This window comes from Xyrauchen texanus, chromosome 1 (assembly GCF_025860055.1).
Source record: "Xyrauchen texanus isolate HMW12.3.18 chromosome 1, RBS_HiC_50CHRs, whole genome shotgun sequence".
In the NCBI taxonomy this organism is placed as follows: domain Eukaryota; kingdom Metazoa; phylum Chordata; class Actinopteri; order Cypriniformes; family Catostomidae; genus Xyrauchen; species Xyrauchen texanus.
Window position 1 is genome coordinate 64,283,867 of NC_068276.1, and position 14,517 is coordinate 64,298,383.

General features: G+C 36.2%; 1 protein-coding gene, 1 long non-coding RNA gene and 1 pseudogene across 4 annotated transcripts in view; 2 read left to right on the forward strand and 1 right to left on the reverse strand.

The window, feature by feature from the left end:
* Positions 1-14,517, reverse strand: part of LOC127645805 (basement membrane-specific heparan sulfate proteoglycan core protein-like) — a 302,447-nt pseudogene that overhangs the window by 153,748 nt on the left and 134,182 nt on the right.
* LOC127643025 (B-cell receptor CD22-like) overlaps positions 1-14,517 on the forward strand; it is a 207,255-nt gene that overhangs the window by 104,888 nt on the left and 87,850 nt on the right. The gene's annotated exons all lie outside the window — the stretch shown is intronic.
* On the forward strand, positions 2,549-9,466 carry LOC127643633 (uncharacterized). Its single transcript, XR_007970549.1, has 5 exons — positions 2,549-2,684; positions 3,139-3,230; positions 3,699-3,772; positions 6,700-6,909; positions 9,058-9,466. It is a non-coding gene; the product is annotated as an uncharacterized LOC127643633 (long non-coding RNA).

The following is a 14,517-nucleotide window of genomic DNA, read 5'->3' on the forward strand; positions in this document are numbered from 1 at the left end:
CACCTAATGCATTTCACTTAAATGTTTCAACATACTATAGCTTACTCCATCTTCTCCAGTTGCTGATTCATTCATTCTTCTTAATGTTCACTTTAATTCCTTCATTTCAAAAGAAACATCCATCAAATTGTCCATCGCCTCCCTTCTGTCCTTTAACTGCGGATATTTTTTAAGAGTCTCTTCTCTTAATCTTCTTCTCTCTTCTGACAATTTTTAGAGCAGTTCACCTTTACAAATGCCTCTCGAAACATTGCTGCCTTTTCTTCATCCGTTACTGCTAATTCTTCTCTCATCTTTAAAACTGGACATTCAACTCCTTTCATATTCCATTCATCTTTATAATCATAATCCATACCTCTTCAATTGGGGTGTTTTTCCCGATTTCACTACAAAAATATCTCCAAAATATAGTTTAGCATTTCTTACAACCCTTCAAACTTTTGCTTGAGCCTTTTTCTATTCAATCAAATGTTGAAACTGACGTGTTCTTCTTACTCTTCTAAATGCTTTCCTTTTATTTCTAACAGCTTCATCACAATTTTTATTCCGCCATGGGACTATTTTCATCTTCTTACTTCCTTTACTTTTAATCTCACTATTTATTTCCTCAGTACTACACCTATTTATATTCTCAATCTGATCCAATCCTTCTTCACTCGCTCTCATAAACTCTGTCCAGTTGGTCTTTTCATATGCCCACTTCCCTGTACCTCCCAAATTCTTTCCCCCTTTCCTCTCCACTACTCATAATAGATATTAATATGGGATAATGATCACTTCCCACTGTGCATTTACTTAATATTTCCCACTCAGAAACTCCTCCTAACAGTCTCGACACCGATGTCAAATCTAAGGCTAATCCTGATATCATATCCACGCTTGTGCATCCTCCATCATTGAGACATACTAACTTCTTTCCATCTATCAATTCTTCATTTCTATCTACTTTTGCCCCACCCCAAAGAGTACTATATGCATTAAAGTCCCCACACCAAATAATCCTCTCATCTCCTTGACCTTATATAGCTTCTAATTCACTTAACTCCAGTCTCTTACATGGATTAGAAAAATGTATTATAACATATTTTTGACCTTAGTCCCATTTCTCAACTACTACATATACCATTGATTTCCCCATTCCCACCAATCTATACGGAATTCCTCATCTTATAAAAGTAACACATCCCCCTCCATTCCCCTCTACTCTATCCCTTCTTACTGCTGAATATCCCTTCAAAACTACATCAAATCTGGGTTTAATCCATGATTCTTGTATACATATCACATGTGGTTTATCCTTCATTCATTTACTTACCCTTTGAACTCCAATCCATTTGCAAAAAGACTCCTGCCATTCCACTGTAATATTAGTATCATCATAATTAATGACCAGAACATGTTTCCTGACTTGGCTGTAATTCTGTTGTTAGGCAATCCCTAACTATCTCCCATGTCATTAACTCACATCTAAACATCTCTCAGCTGCCCTCACAATAATTTGTATCCTCTCAGTTCTCTTTCCATCTGAGCTGTGCAATTAATAACAGCTCAAAGTTTTACTTACTCTTAACTCATCTTCCTGATCCTTCCTTCTTCTCTCACTCTTATTGGTCCTCTTGTTGCCTTTATGATCTGCCCTCTATCATAACCATCTTCTGACTTCTCCTTGCTCCTTAATTCTACTACTTTCACTGTCAGTGATACAGAGCATCCGGAAACTATTCACAGCGCTTCACGTTTTCCACATTTTGTTATGTTACAGCCTTATTCCAAAATTCATTAAATTCATTATTTTCCTCAAAATTCTACAAACAATATCCCATAATGACAACATGAAAGAAGTTTGTTTGAAATCTTTGCAAATTTATTAAAAATTAAAAAACGAGAAAAAGTCCCATGTACACAAGTATTCACAAGAGTCCGGCAACTGCAGCTAAAACTCAAGATTACAGTCAGACACGTACAATGGAAGTCAAAGGGGGCAGAAATGTGAAGATTATAATTTTATAAAAGCACTTACATTAAATATTCTTTTAAAATTCATCCATTATTTAAGATGTAAATTAGTTTACATCATCATTTTAGGGTTTTTAGATTAGTTGACCGTCATGGCAACAACAACAACAAAACTTTGGTAAAGTAGTAAGTGTGTATGTGTGTGTGTTGTGTGTGTGTTTGTGTGTGTGTGTTTGTGTGTGTGTGTAGGCATATGTGGTTTATGAGACCAATTTTCAGGTTTACACACCAGCATTACGAGGCCATTCGGTTTATGAGACCAAGATGGTCTCGTAATTCGGGGAATTTAAATTGTTATAATTATTGAATAATAATAATTTAAAGCATTATTTCTAGATATATGATTACTACATTACTGGTTTTATTAATTCATATTGCTATTTGAATGTGATAAACATCGCTTTTTATGACCTTTACAAATATGGACCTTTTAAACCATGATGTGTATGTGTGAACTTTGAACAGTGCCTCTGTAGGTGGGAATTGGTATTGCAAGGTACACACACTCGTGCCAAATTACACACATTTCCCCGCCATATCATACCGTAAACGTCGGCTGCGATTTTACGGATGTTTCGAGAAGATTCGCCGCGTTTGGAGAAGTGTGGATATTAACATCGGAGCTGCAACAGTTCTTCAGCATCATGGAATTTACCGAAAACTGAAAAGTAAGTCCTTTTATTTTATATGTTGTACATTTAATGAAAACTGTGTCTGATAGCCTCAGTGGAGTTTAAATAGCTTTACGACTTATTTAATTGTTCATTACTCAGTTAAGATTACTCGTAACTAATGAAATACTGTCATGAGTGTCCATACAGTGAGTTAGCTTCTAACTTCACCTGCTTGTACACGCTTGTTCATTTATCAGTTTATCATAAACGTGTCAACAATAATACTTTCTGCTATGATTATGGTGATGGAGCCGAAAGGGGCAAACCAACTATTAGTTAAAAAAGCACTCTGTTTAAGATCCAAACCATACCCAATTATCTGAAACTAGTGATAATATTGTTATTCTGTGTTCTGTGTGTGTTATTTTGGGCTACTGCTAAAGCAATGAGTTATTAATATTATACTGCATATCTGTGGAGACTGACATGACATGATATTTTGTACTAGGGGACTAAATCCTCTCAGAGATACAGAACAGCACGTGAAGTTGGACAAAGATTAAGACACACATGTATATATATATATCAATCACACCAAAGGTAAGATGTTTTTGTAAAGCTTTTGTCTCTTAATGCATGTTAAGTTCTGTTATGTTAGATAAAGAATGCTCCATCAGACATACTGTTGGAAAACAACAGATTATTTATGTGTTTATTTTTTTGATAACATGTTTTATCTTAATGTTTTTGATTAGTTATTGGATTTTTCCTTTGGACTTTTCCAATCTCATTAGAAAATGTACTTTTCTATGTTTATATGTTGTTTATATTATTTAAGTGGTACAGTTCAAATGCTAACATTTATGATTTCTTAATTAGTAATCATAAAAAGTAAAAACTGTATCAAATAATTAGTACTATTAGACAAACAGTTTTGGTTAACAGATTCCCATTGCTTTATGTGTTTTATTGTGTTTTGCATATTAATTTGGCACACAATGTAATTTCAGAGTTTGTTTACTGCTTGTTTACCATTACTGCCATTAACAGTTGTGTTTTCTTTAATAGGGCGAGGTGTATTTGCAAAAGGCTTTATGTTGAAAGGTTCATTCATTCTTGAATCCAGAGGAATCTTGTATAAGGTATCAGACTCATTAAATGAATACACAAACATCTTCATACAGAGAAATGATTACTGGGGCCGGTTGCACCAGCTGTGTGTAACTTCACACTTAGCCTAGTTGTGGTGTAAATCGGCACTAAGTCACAATTTATGCACTACTAAATATTTGAGCATTGCACCATTAATCTTAGGTATGACGTAACCCTACGTATAAACGAAATATTTACGGCAGACTCTGACCAGGAGTAATGGATGAAATATTTAATGACATCAATGAGCTCATGTTTTGATTGACAGGCATCAGCCCTTTCGACATATATGATGGTGTTTACACTCATTTATGTGAGAGAGAAAAAAAACGTATTTTTACGTTTAAGCATGAAACTGTTCTAACGGTGCAGTTTTCAGGATGCATCACCCGGTGTGAAGTTTCAAAATATACCAAATATATAAGAAATTCAAATATTTCCAGCCTGTTGTAATAGTATTTATTTATCATACAGTTCCTATATATTGTTATTTACACAGGGCAAATATACTATTTATTAATTCTACTTTTATTATGTATTGTATTTTAATGGGGATATAATTTATTACAGCTGACAGTTACGTGAACATCAACCGTAATAAGATCAAATTGAAGTTAACAGCTTTTTAACACTTCTGTGTACAAATGTGAAGGCTGCCTATTGGATAAATACAAGTAAACATCATATTATGAGACCATGCATCACTTTACGGAGAGCTTACAACCTACTAGTGAAATCTTGCCTTAAGAACAGGTGGATCAACCAAATTAAGCACCGACTTAGTTACAAACTAACTAGTAGTTACTAGGGTTGCAGCGGTATACCGGTTTCACGCTATACCACGGTTTGAAAATTGACGGTTATCATACCATGTGCATTTGCTTATCTACGGTATTGAGAAAAAAATGCAACCGGACGGAGAATCTCACATGCACGTGCGCATCTCCTTTCCTTCTCGACTGTCTGTCAGACTCGTCAACTTGCATCACACACACACACACACACATGCAGCAGATGTCAGAGAGAAGCGAGGCGAGGGGGTCTGACATGAGTGTGAGTTAAAGCAGTGTTTCTCAACTGGTCTATTCGGACTGTCAAGTGATCGACTATTTAAGACTGCCGAGGCACATTTAATGATAATCTCGCAAACAGCTGAAGGCTTCTCATCTGCACTTTTGCACGAGTGTAACGATCTCACGATCATGATCTGCTCTTCTCTCTGGCACGCGCATGCAATAACTGGGCTTCCCTCGATATTGCAGAGTGCAGACATCAAAACTGATGCGACCAATTTCAATTCTAGCGAGAGTTTTCTAGTTTAAAGTGTTACGGTGATTGTCAATTTGAACCTCTCAACAGTAGCAGCCCTGACAAGTCAAACAGCACTGCGGAGGAAGAGCAACACTGTGCTCTGCGCCGAAATAAATAAATAAATTACACACCATCACCTTTACAAATTTCTTTCATGATATTACATGAGTAAAAGTAACTGTTATATGTTTTTTATACTGTATTATTATATAGTTTCATATGATATAATCTAAAGTTAGAATTTATTAGACCTCATTTTATATCAACAGTGGCAGCTGTAGTTAAAGTTTCAAGATGTGTTTCAGCTGGAATTTATTTTTCATAAATACTGTAATTTATTATTATATTACTATTATTTAAGACTAGCACACTGGCCTAACCATGATAATGAGGAGCCTTTCCTTCTGTGTAATATGTGTATAAATATTTAATATTAGGTAACAAATGGGATAATAATGGGCTCATATATGTAAATATGCTCTTCAATTTTTAAAAGGGGGAGAGAAAACTTCCTGTAGATTTTGACATCAACAATAGAATTAATGTCACTTGATGCATGTGCTTGTACTGGAAAACCATGAACAAAACTGCAATATAAAAGGAAATGTGACCCAAGATACATTAAATACAGGTCATGTTTAATCTGACAGGTCGACACTTGATTTCCAGTGTAAAATCTGTCCTGAAGCAAAACCAGTTGAGAAGCACTGAGATAGTTACAGACACGAGCAGTCTGACCTCACTGTCATCTACAGTATATATTAACTGTTAATAATCAATATATTACTATAAACCAGTTGAGAAGCACTGAGTTAAAGATACAGACAGGAACAGTCTGACCTCACTGTCATCTACAGTATATATTAACTGTTAATAATCAATATATTACCATAAAACCAGTTGAGAAGCACTGAGATAGTTACAGACACGAGCAGTCTGACCTCACTATCATCTACAGTATATATTAACTGTTAATAATCATAGGACAGTACTTTAAAAGCTCACACAGCTGATGTTATTTTTCAGTTAGTAGTTAATTTAACATGTAAACTAACATGTTATAGTTACATGCTATTTTTATCATGTTTATAATTCTGTTTATTATAATTCTGTTAGCTTTCTTATTTTTTCTATTTATTTATTTTCAAAAGAGAGACTTTTTTTTTACACTTCAATAAAATAAATGGTTTCAAGTTTCAATTATAATAAAGTGTTTGCTCAAAAATAAATACATAAAATAACCCTTCTGTTTTCACTGATAATAGTAATTGTGTAATAGCGTATACCGTGATACTGTGAAACCGTGATATTTTCTGAGACGGTTATCATACCGTGAAAATCTCATACCGTTGCAACCCTGCAAGTTAATAAGCCCTTAGTGTAAAATTTACGTCCCAACTTACATGAGAACTTACCCTGGTGCAACCCTGCCCTGGTGAGTAGCCTGCATTGTACTGTATGTTAGCCCATGTGCATCTTTTGAAATGAAGCCAAATCACACATGCAGATATCTGGGGCAGACTGACATGCTTCCTAAAGATGTGTTCTCTTCTAGAGCTTCATTTTAGTTAACAATTTTAACAGTTGATTTTTATGACCCCTTTAGCATTGATGCTTCAAGTGTTGACAGATCACTTGGGAGACTAGTGAATGATGAGCAGAAACCCAATGCAAAGATGAAAAACCCAATGGTGGATGGTATGCCCCATCTTTTTTATTGGCCATTATGGATGGAAGGGAAGTTCGAGAGATTACTGATGACTATGGAGGTGTTGACTTGCCATGACATTCCTGCCATGGACAGGAAATGCCCAAGGTAGAGTACCACTGACTTTTATTGAATAAAGTATTTTTAATAGTGAGTAGTAGTGTTGTCACGGTACCAAAATTTCAGCAGTCGGTACCAATACCAGTGAAATTTCACGGTACTCGATACCATTTTCGGTACCAAAGCAAAAACAGGTTACTAAGCAACACTCTTTTATTAATAAAGTCTACAAAACATTAGCAGCAGAACTAAGAACATAAATATGCCATTGAGCAACACTTTCATTTAAATATATTGTTTTTTAATTATAACAAAACTGAACAATGTTTTTGATTTTTGATAAAAGATTTGCTTCAACTTTTGCAACTTTTAATTAAAGTTTTTACCAAGTACTAAAAAAAAACTTAAATAAACAAGCATACAATAGAATTACTAAAAAACAATTTCCAAACTAATGTGCAAAGTGCTCTCTTATTAAAAAGCTGCATATTGCCAATTTTCTTCATGATAAGAAATGCATATTGACCAATATATGGATATTATGATTAAATAAGCTCTAATCGAGCTGCATTAAGCGTCTGCGCTCGAGGGATGAGAGAGCGTCCTTAGATCGGGACATTCGCGCAACTCATAGAAGAGGTGCCGACCGCACAGAGAAATGCCAGTTTCTGAGTTTAAAGTTATTAACATGATCTGCTTTTGTATTATTTGAACTTTAATAAAGCAATAACACATTAAATATAACTGCATTTAAGATGTAATGCCGGGATATTTCCTTGAAAGAGCTCCGCCTCCGCTTATTCCACAACGGGACATGCTTCTGAATGTACTTTTATAGTTCCCTGATACTTTGGGATCTACATAAAATAAACGGTGAAAGTTTCGAGTGCATCTGGACTGATCTGTGTAATTCTGAACTGCTGCTCTCACGCGTCACCGTTACAGTTTATTGTGATTTCATGTTACTTTAAATGAGATCAAACAACTATTCGACAAGAACATTTTTCTCATCAATTTTGTATTTTCGACGATGTTGATAATGTCGACTAAACGTTTCAGCCCTAATGCAAATGATAATATGCTTTATTTGCTTGAATTAATCCGGGTGTCTGTCTTTCATATGCTTTATTAAGTTTGATGTGTTTCCTCCTTTTGTCAGAAAATTGCGAAAGCAGCATTTAGAAAAAGGTTTTTGCTGATTTATGATGTTTCCCTTTTCATCAGCCTCAAATCCAAAGAATTTTCAGAAATTTCCACTTTTTTTTTTCGGCATGATTCAGTTGAGACTCCGCAGCAGCTTTGCTTGTCGTCATCTTTTGCTTTTGCTTTGTTGCAAGCGTTCGAAAGTTCCCGCCTCTACGTGGGTACCGGGTAGACCCAGTACTCGGTACCCCGATACCTTCAGAAATTCTGGTATCGTAAATAATTTGTAGTTTGAGTACCGACTTGGTACCGGTGTACCGGTATTTTTGACAACACTAGTGAGTAGTGTTGAATGCATAGAATCTCTCTCACTCCCCCAAACCCCCATGGCTCCAGCTACAGTCCAGGACCAAGTCGTCTCTCCCACTGCCCCTCCTGAAGAGGTTTGTCAATACATTTGTCAACTTCGTTTGACACACATGAAGTGCTTTAACATGATCTGAAGTGAGAGTATCTTATTGCTAATGTACAGTCAGGTCCATAAATATTGGGACATGGACACAATTCTAATCTTTTTGGCTCTATACACCACCACAATGGATTTGAAATGAAACGAACAAGATGTGCTTTAACTGCAGACTTTCAGCTTTAATTTGAGGGTATTTACATCCAAATCAGGTGAACGGTGTAGGAATTACAACAGTTTGTATATGTGCCTCCCACTTTTTAAGGGACCAAAAGTGGGCATGTATGGCTGCCAATGACTGTATGTGACTAAGCTGTACGCTGCCGTTTTGTAACCCTTGTGTGTGTTTGTGTATGCTTACTCATGGTTAATGAGGCCATACATTTGGTATATGAGGACCCAATTTGGGATGAAACATTGTGAAGCCATAGTGTACTGTTTAGTCACATACAGTCGCCATATTCGGTCCTCATATACCAAATCATGTCCTCATAAACCATGAGTAAGCACACACACAAGTGTTATGCAGACATAGTGTAATGTTTAGTCATACTAACAAACAATTTTATGATCTTGTTTGTCTTCAGTGGATAACGGAGGTAAATGCACATCTGCAAGAACACCATGGACGAAAGCTGAGGTCAACGCTGTGATGTGACACATGAAAGGTCACTTGGCATCTAAGAGGGATTGTGAGGTGTGCAAAAAGTGTGAGCATCCAGCTCTACAAAACAGCACATGCCAAAATATCAGAGATTTTGTTTGAACCATTAAACGTCATTTTGGATTTTAACTAAAAAAAATTGTCCAAGGGACTAAACCTCTGTCACGTTTTCACTTGTGATTTTATTGTGAAGGTATTTTTTTAGTAGTTTTGTTTTTATTCCCATCACTGAGTGACAGTGTTTTGTACCTTTATTTCACAACATGTTTAACATGGTTACTCTCTGAATGATGCTGTTGAAGATTTTAATGTAGATGTTTATTCCAATGGACCAAATTTCTCTAAATGACCATTTTTGTATCATATATGTAATATCAGTGTTTACACATATGATACATTCCTGATATTCAATATTTTAAACAATCATCTAAAGCATCACCATCACAACTGCATTATGTCCCTCATATTTGTCTAGCAACTTTTAATAAATAAACAGATGACTACTATGATTAAATGAATCGCAAAGAGTGGCCATTCATTTGTTCAATGTGCGCTTGTCGATGTGCATGATACGAGATATTTGTGTTGTCTCTCCTGGAAGTGTCGTGACACAGAATTGTTTGCAGCATCAGATCTGCTGTTAAGATCAATCCAGAATCATGTACAATCAATTGGCATTCAAGGATGTATAGCGTCGTCATTATTAACACATGCTAACGATTGGGGTAAACGTTATGTGACACTACATTTTTGCGATAATGCCAATTTTCTCGACAAAAAGTGTTTCCAAACCGTGTTTTTGTGACATTTGAAGTATTTACAGAGTTTATGCCCTAGAGTTAAATGGAAAAATATTGTCAACACTGAAATATTAGCAGTGATTTGCGTTTCCATCAGCTTTATTTTGATGCGATAAAACTTTATTCGTAAAAAATCCTTGGATAGAAACATAGTTATTGTTTTTATAATTGTGTGTAATAATGCAGTAAATAGACAGCATGTATTAGTTACTAACCGTTTGTTTTACACTGAAATTTTCACCTAACTCTGTATGCCAATTAAAGAGGCTTGTCATTAATTAACTACATCGAATAACTATAAACTCATGGTTGTTTTAGAAGAAGAACCCTTTAAATTAGTAGAAATTATTTTTTTTTCTAGAAATAAATATTTTGTACACTCCATATCTTGGAAAGGATAATGTCTGCGATCACACACGATGGGTTTGCCTTACACAGGAAAAGAAATGGAGGTCCTGGCCCATTTGCGTCCGTGTTATTCAGGTTTGAGTAAAGAACCGATCACTGGATTGTGCATAAATGTTAGTGTAGCTATACCCCTTCCAGGACCTGGCAGTGTGTTTTAAGAGGTTAAATATAATGTTAAGTTTATATAGACCTTGTAATGTTTGTCAGTCCCCTTATACCAGGATGTGGCTAGATTTGTGTGTTGTATGTAAACAGGCCTCATAAACCCCTTTGGCTCCATAAACCACAATCTGGGCCTGACCCCATAAGCCTGTGAAATGTCACATTTTTTATTTATGTATGTTGTGAAAGTGAAATTTTATTTTTAAAGTGAGATTTGTCTTCTGTAGATCAAATAAAATTTTTTGACATGAATTTTAAGTTGACAGGATGATGGGAAAGGTGGGTCCCCGTAAACCACTGAAAAAACACATTGGTCTCATAAACCACATATGCCTGTGTGTGTGTGTGTTGTGTGTGTGTGTTGTGTGTGTGTGTGCGTGGGTGTTTATGTCTGTGTGTGTTTGTGATTGTGTGTTTGTGTGTGTGTGTGTTTGTGTCTGTGTGTGCGTGTATTTGTGTGTGTGTCTGTGTGTGTGTGCGTGTTTGTGTGCGTGTGTTTGTGTGTGTGTGTGTGTGTGTGTTTGTGCGTGTGTGTGTATGTCTGTGTGTGTTTGTGTTTGTGTGCGCGTTTTTGTGATATACCAGGACAATTTTGTAAGTTATAAACTGGTAATTACAAGGTTATTATGCTATAAATGTGCTTTATGAGGACATAGACTAGTGTCCCCATATTTCAAATCGCTTAAAAATCATACTAAACAATGTTTTATTGAAAATGTAAAAATGCAGAATGTTTTCTGTGAGGGTTAGGTTTAGGGGTTGTGTTAGGTTTAGGGGATAGAATCTATAGTTTGTACAGTATAAAAGTCATTATGTCTATGGAAAGTCCTCATAATGATAGGTAGACCAACATGTGTGTGTGTGTGTGTGTGTTTGTGTCTGTGTGTGTGTGCGTGTGTGTGTATTTGTGTGTGTCTGTGTGTGTGTCTGTGTGCGTGTGTGTTCATAACTCTGGATGCAACATGTGTGTTTGTAAAGTGAGAGTTGTGTGTTTGTTTCTGGTTCTTACAGAGATTCCTAAACCTGTTCTGACTGCAAATCTTAAAACATCATCGATATTCAGAGGAGACACTGTCACTCTCACATGTGACGTACAGGGGACACGAGTGACAGACTGGACATACAGATTTCAGTGTGATGGTGGTAATGTTCAAGACTCTAATGAGAAAGAGTTCAAGTTTACTGTAATGTACAGCGGATACAATAAATGCAAGTGTGTCGCTAGCAGCACATCTACACAAATCTGGAGTTCCTGGAGTAATGAAGTGTCATTTACTGTCATCGGTGAGTGATCATCTGTTATATTATAATCATATGCATCATCAGCAGATCCACAGTTTTCCTGAGCAACTACTGGACGACACATGATGATTGTAATTGCCTGTTTTGTGTTTCTGGTCTCAAGACACAATGTAAAAACTACCGAAACGAGCGATTCAGACGGAGAACAACAAACATTTAAGTGTTATTTGGAGTCAAAATGACTTTCAGGCTCAACTTGTGAAGTTGTTTTCTGTCAGAACAACTCAAATTAGTGAATGATATGAACATAACAAACCTCGGACCATCATGACATCTACATACTCAGATGAAGCACTGTCAAAAAACATCAAACGCTCATCTCGACTCTGTTCACTATCGGCACTTTAAACTCACATGTTTCTGAAAATATTTATAAATGTAATACTTTAAACATCACATTACTCAGAATATACACCGATGTGAGTGAAAACACTGGAGACGGAAATTAAAAACAGGCGAATCGTGAAACACTTCTGCGTTCAGGAATAATGTGGATATGTGTGTTGTTGAACTTATTACATTTATTTCAATGATTCAAATCTTCATAATCTTCAGATGAACTGATTACAGTCTAATTCTTGTATTATTGTAAAATAGATGAATATTTACTTGTGTTTTATACAGAGAGACCAAAACCTGAAGTGCGTGTAAATCAGAGTGTATCAGGTGTGTGCGCATCTCTGTAGACTTTTACAAAGTTTATTCAGTTTGTTCTGAGTGTTTATCAGGAGCTCTGAAGGTCAGTAATTACTGTAGTAAAGACGAGCAGAAGATGAACTCTGTTTATTAATGACCCAAATGTTCTTCACCACAGACTCAAAGCTCAATCCTGAACTCACATCAGATACTGCAGGAGCTGCACTGACAGGAAACACGGTGACTCTGATCTGTCACATGACTCAGACCGCTGGATGGGACTTTTACTGGTACAAACACACACAGAACTCTGAGAAAAACAAGACAGAAACAAACTCCTACAGAGTCCATATTGATTCAGTGTCTGATGGAGGTCAGTACTGGTGTAGAGCTGGAAGAGGAGAACCAGTTTACTACACAAACTACAGTGATGCATTGTGGGTCAATGTCACAGGTGAGATAAAACATACACTCTCTGTGTAACATATATTTTTGCTGAAATCCTGACCAGATCTTGATCCACATGATCACTCCAATCCTGGAGTCTTTGCACTGAATCATTCTCAGTTTTCATGTTGATTTTTCACATATAAGTTTCTACAGGGATTTATCTTGCAGTATTTGTTTGAACTTCATTTCAGCTCAACGTCCCTCAGTGTCTCTGATCATCAGTCCCAGCAGAAGTCAACACTTCTCATCTCACTCTCTCTCTCTGAACTGTGAGGATCACAATAACTCCACTGGATGGACAGTGAGAAGAAACACAGACAGTGAGAGAATGAAAGTTTGTTCATCTACAGGATCTACATGTGAAATCAGCTCCCTTAAAACATCTGACACTGGAGTGTACTGGTGTCAGTCTCAATCTGGAGAACACAGTCCTCATATTAACATCACAGTACATGGTGAGTCTATATAACAGCAGATATAGTGTCATGATACTTAAAACAGAGCTGAATATGTGACTTTAAATATGTGCTTAAACTTCTTCCTGCTGTTTCTCCATTTCCTCTGTTGTGTAGATGGTGATGTGATTCTGGAGAGTTCTGTTCATCCTGTGATTGAGGGAGATACTCTGACTCTACACTGTTTACATCGATCTACAAACTCCTCAATCCTCACAGCTGATTTCTATAAAGATGGATCACTCCTCCAGAATCAGACGACAGGAGAGATGAGCATCCCTACTGTCTCAAAGTCACATGAGGGTTTCTACTCCTGTAAACACGGAGAGAGAGGACAGTCACCCGAGAGCTGGATCTCAGTCACAGGTGAGAGTTTATTCTCTCTTTTCTATTCATTCATGTGCACTTGTTCAGATATACTCAATCATCATGTGCTTGTGCGTCTGTTTTTCAGTGTCAGCAGATCAGATTCGTGTCTTACACACTCTCAGTTCTCTTCTGGCAGTTTGTCCATATCTGATGGCGACAGTCGTGCTGGTGTTCAAATGCTACAGAGCGAGAGGTAAAAGAGATCAATATAATCAACAGATGAAATGTTCACAAAGACAATAACAGCAGAGGAAACAATATGAAAGTGGAGTTCAATGACATGTTTCTAATATTGTTTTTGTATTTGATAGTTTCATCTGTTGAAGATCAAAGTCAGTTTGCAGTAACAGAGGAAGAAACTTCAATCTGAATCTCTTTAAAAACGTTCAGAAGACTTTTCTTACATTCCTGTTCATTATTTCACCATGTTTATTTGATCATTGATTATTTTCAACTTCTTTTATTTTGTGGGTTTGTTTTCTATGTAATATATTTGAAATGTTTAAAAGGGCTGATAAATAATAAAGACATTTAGAAACAAATAACATCATCTTCATGTTGTGATGAGCTGATTCATGCTGCAGTATCTGAAACTCTTGACATTAAATCTCACTTCTGTCATTTAATACATTTATTTTGTAATGGAGAAAAAGATTACACGTGTAACTTTTCGATTTTTTGGTTCTTGGGTAGTTTGTGTTATTTTCTAGTTTCTAGTTTCTTATAGAAAATGGCCATTATTCCCCACAAACTTTGCTTTTGTGACCAGGACAGTAATATTTTTAAATGTACCAGAACATT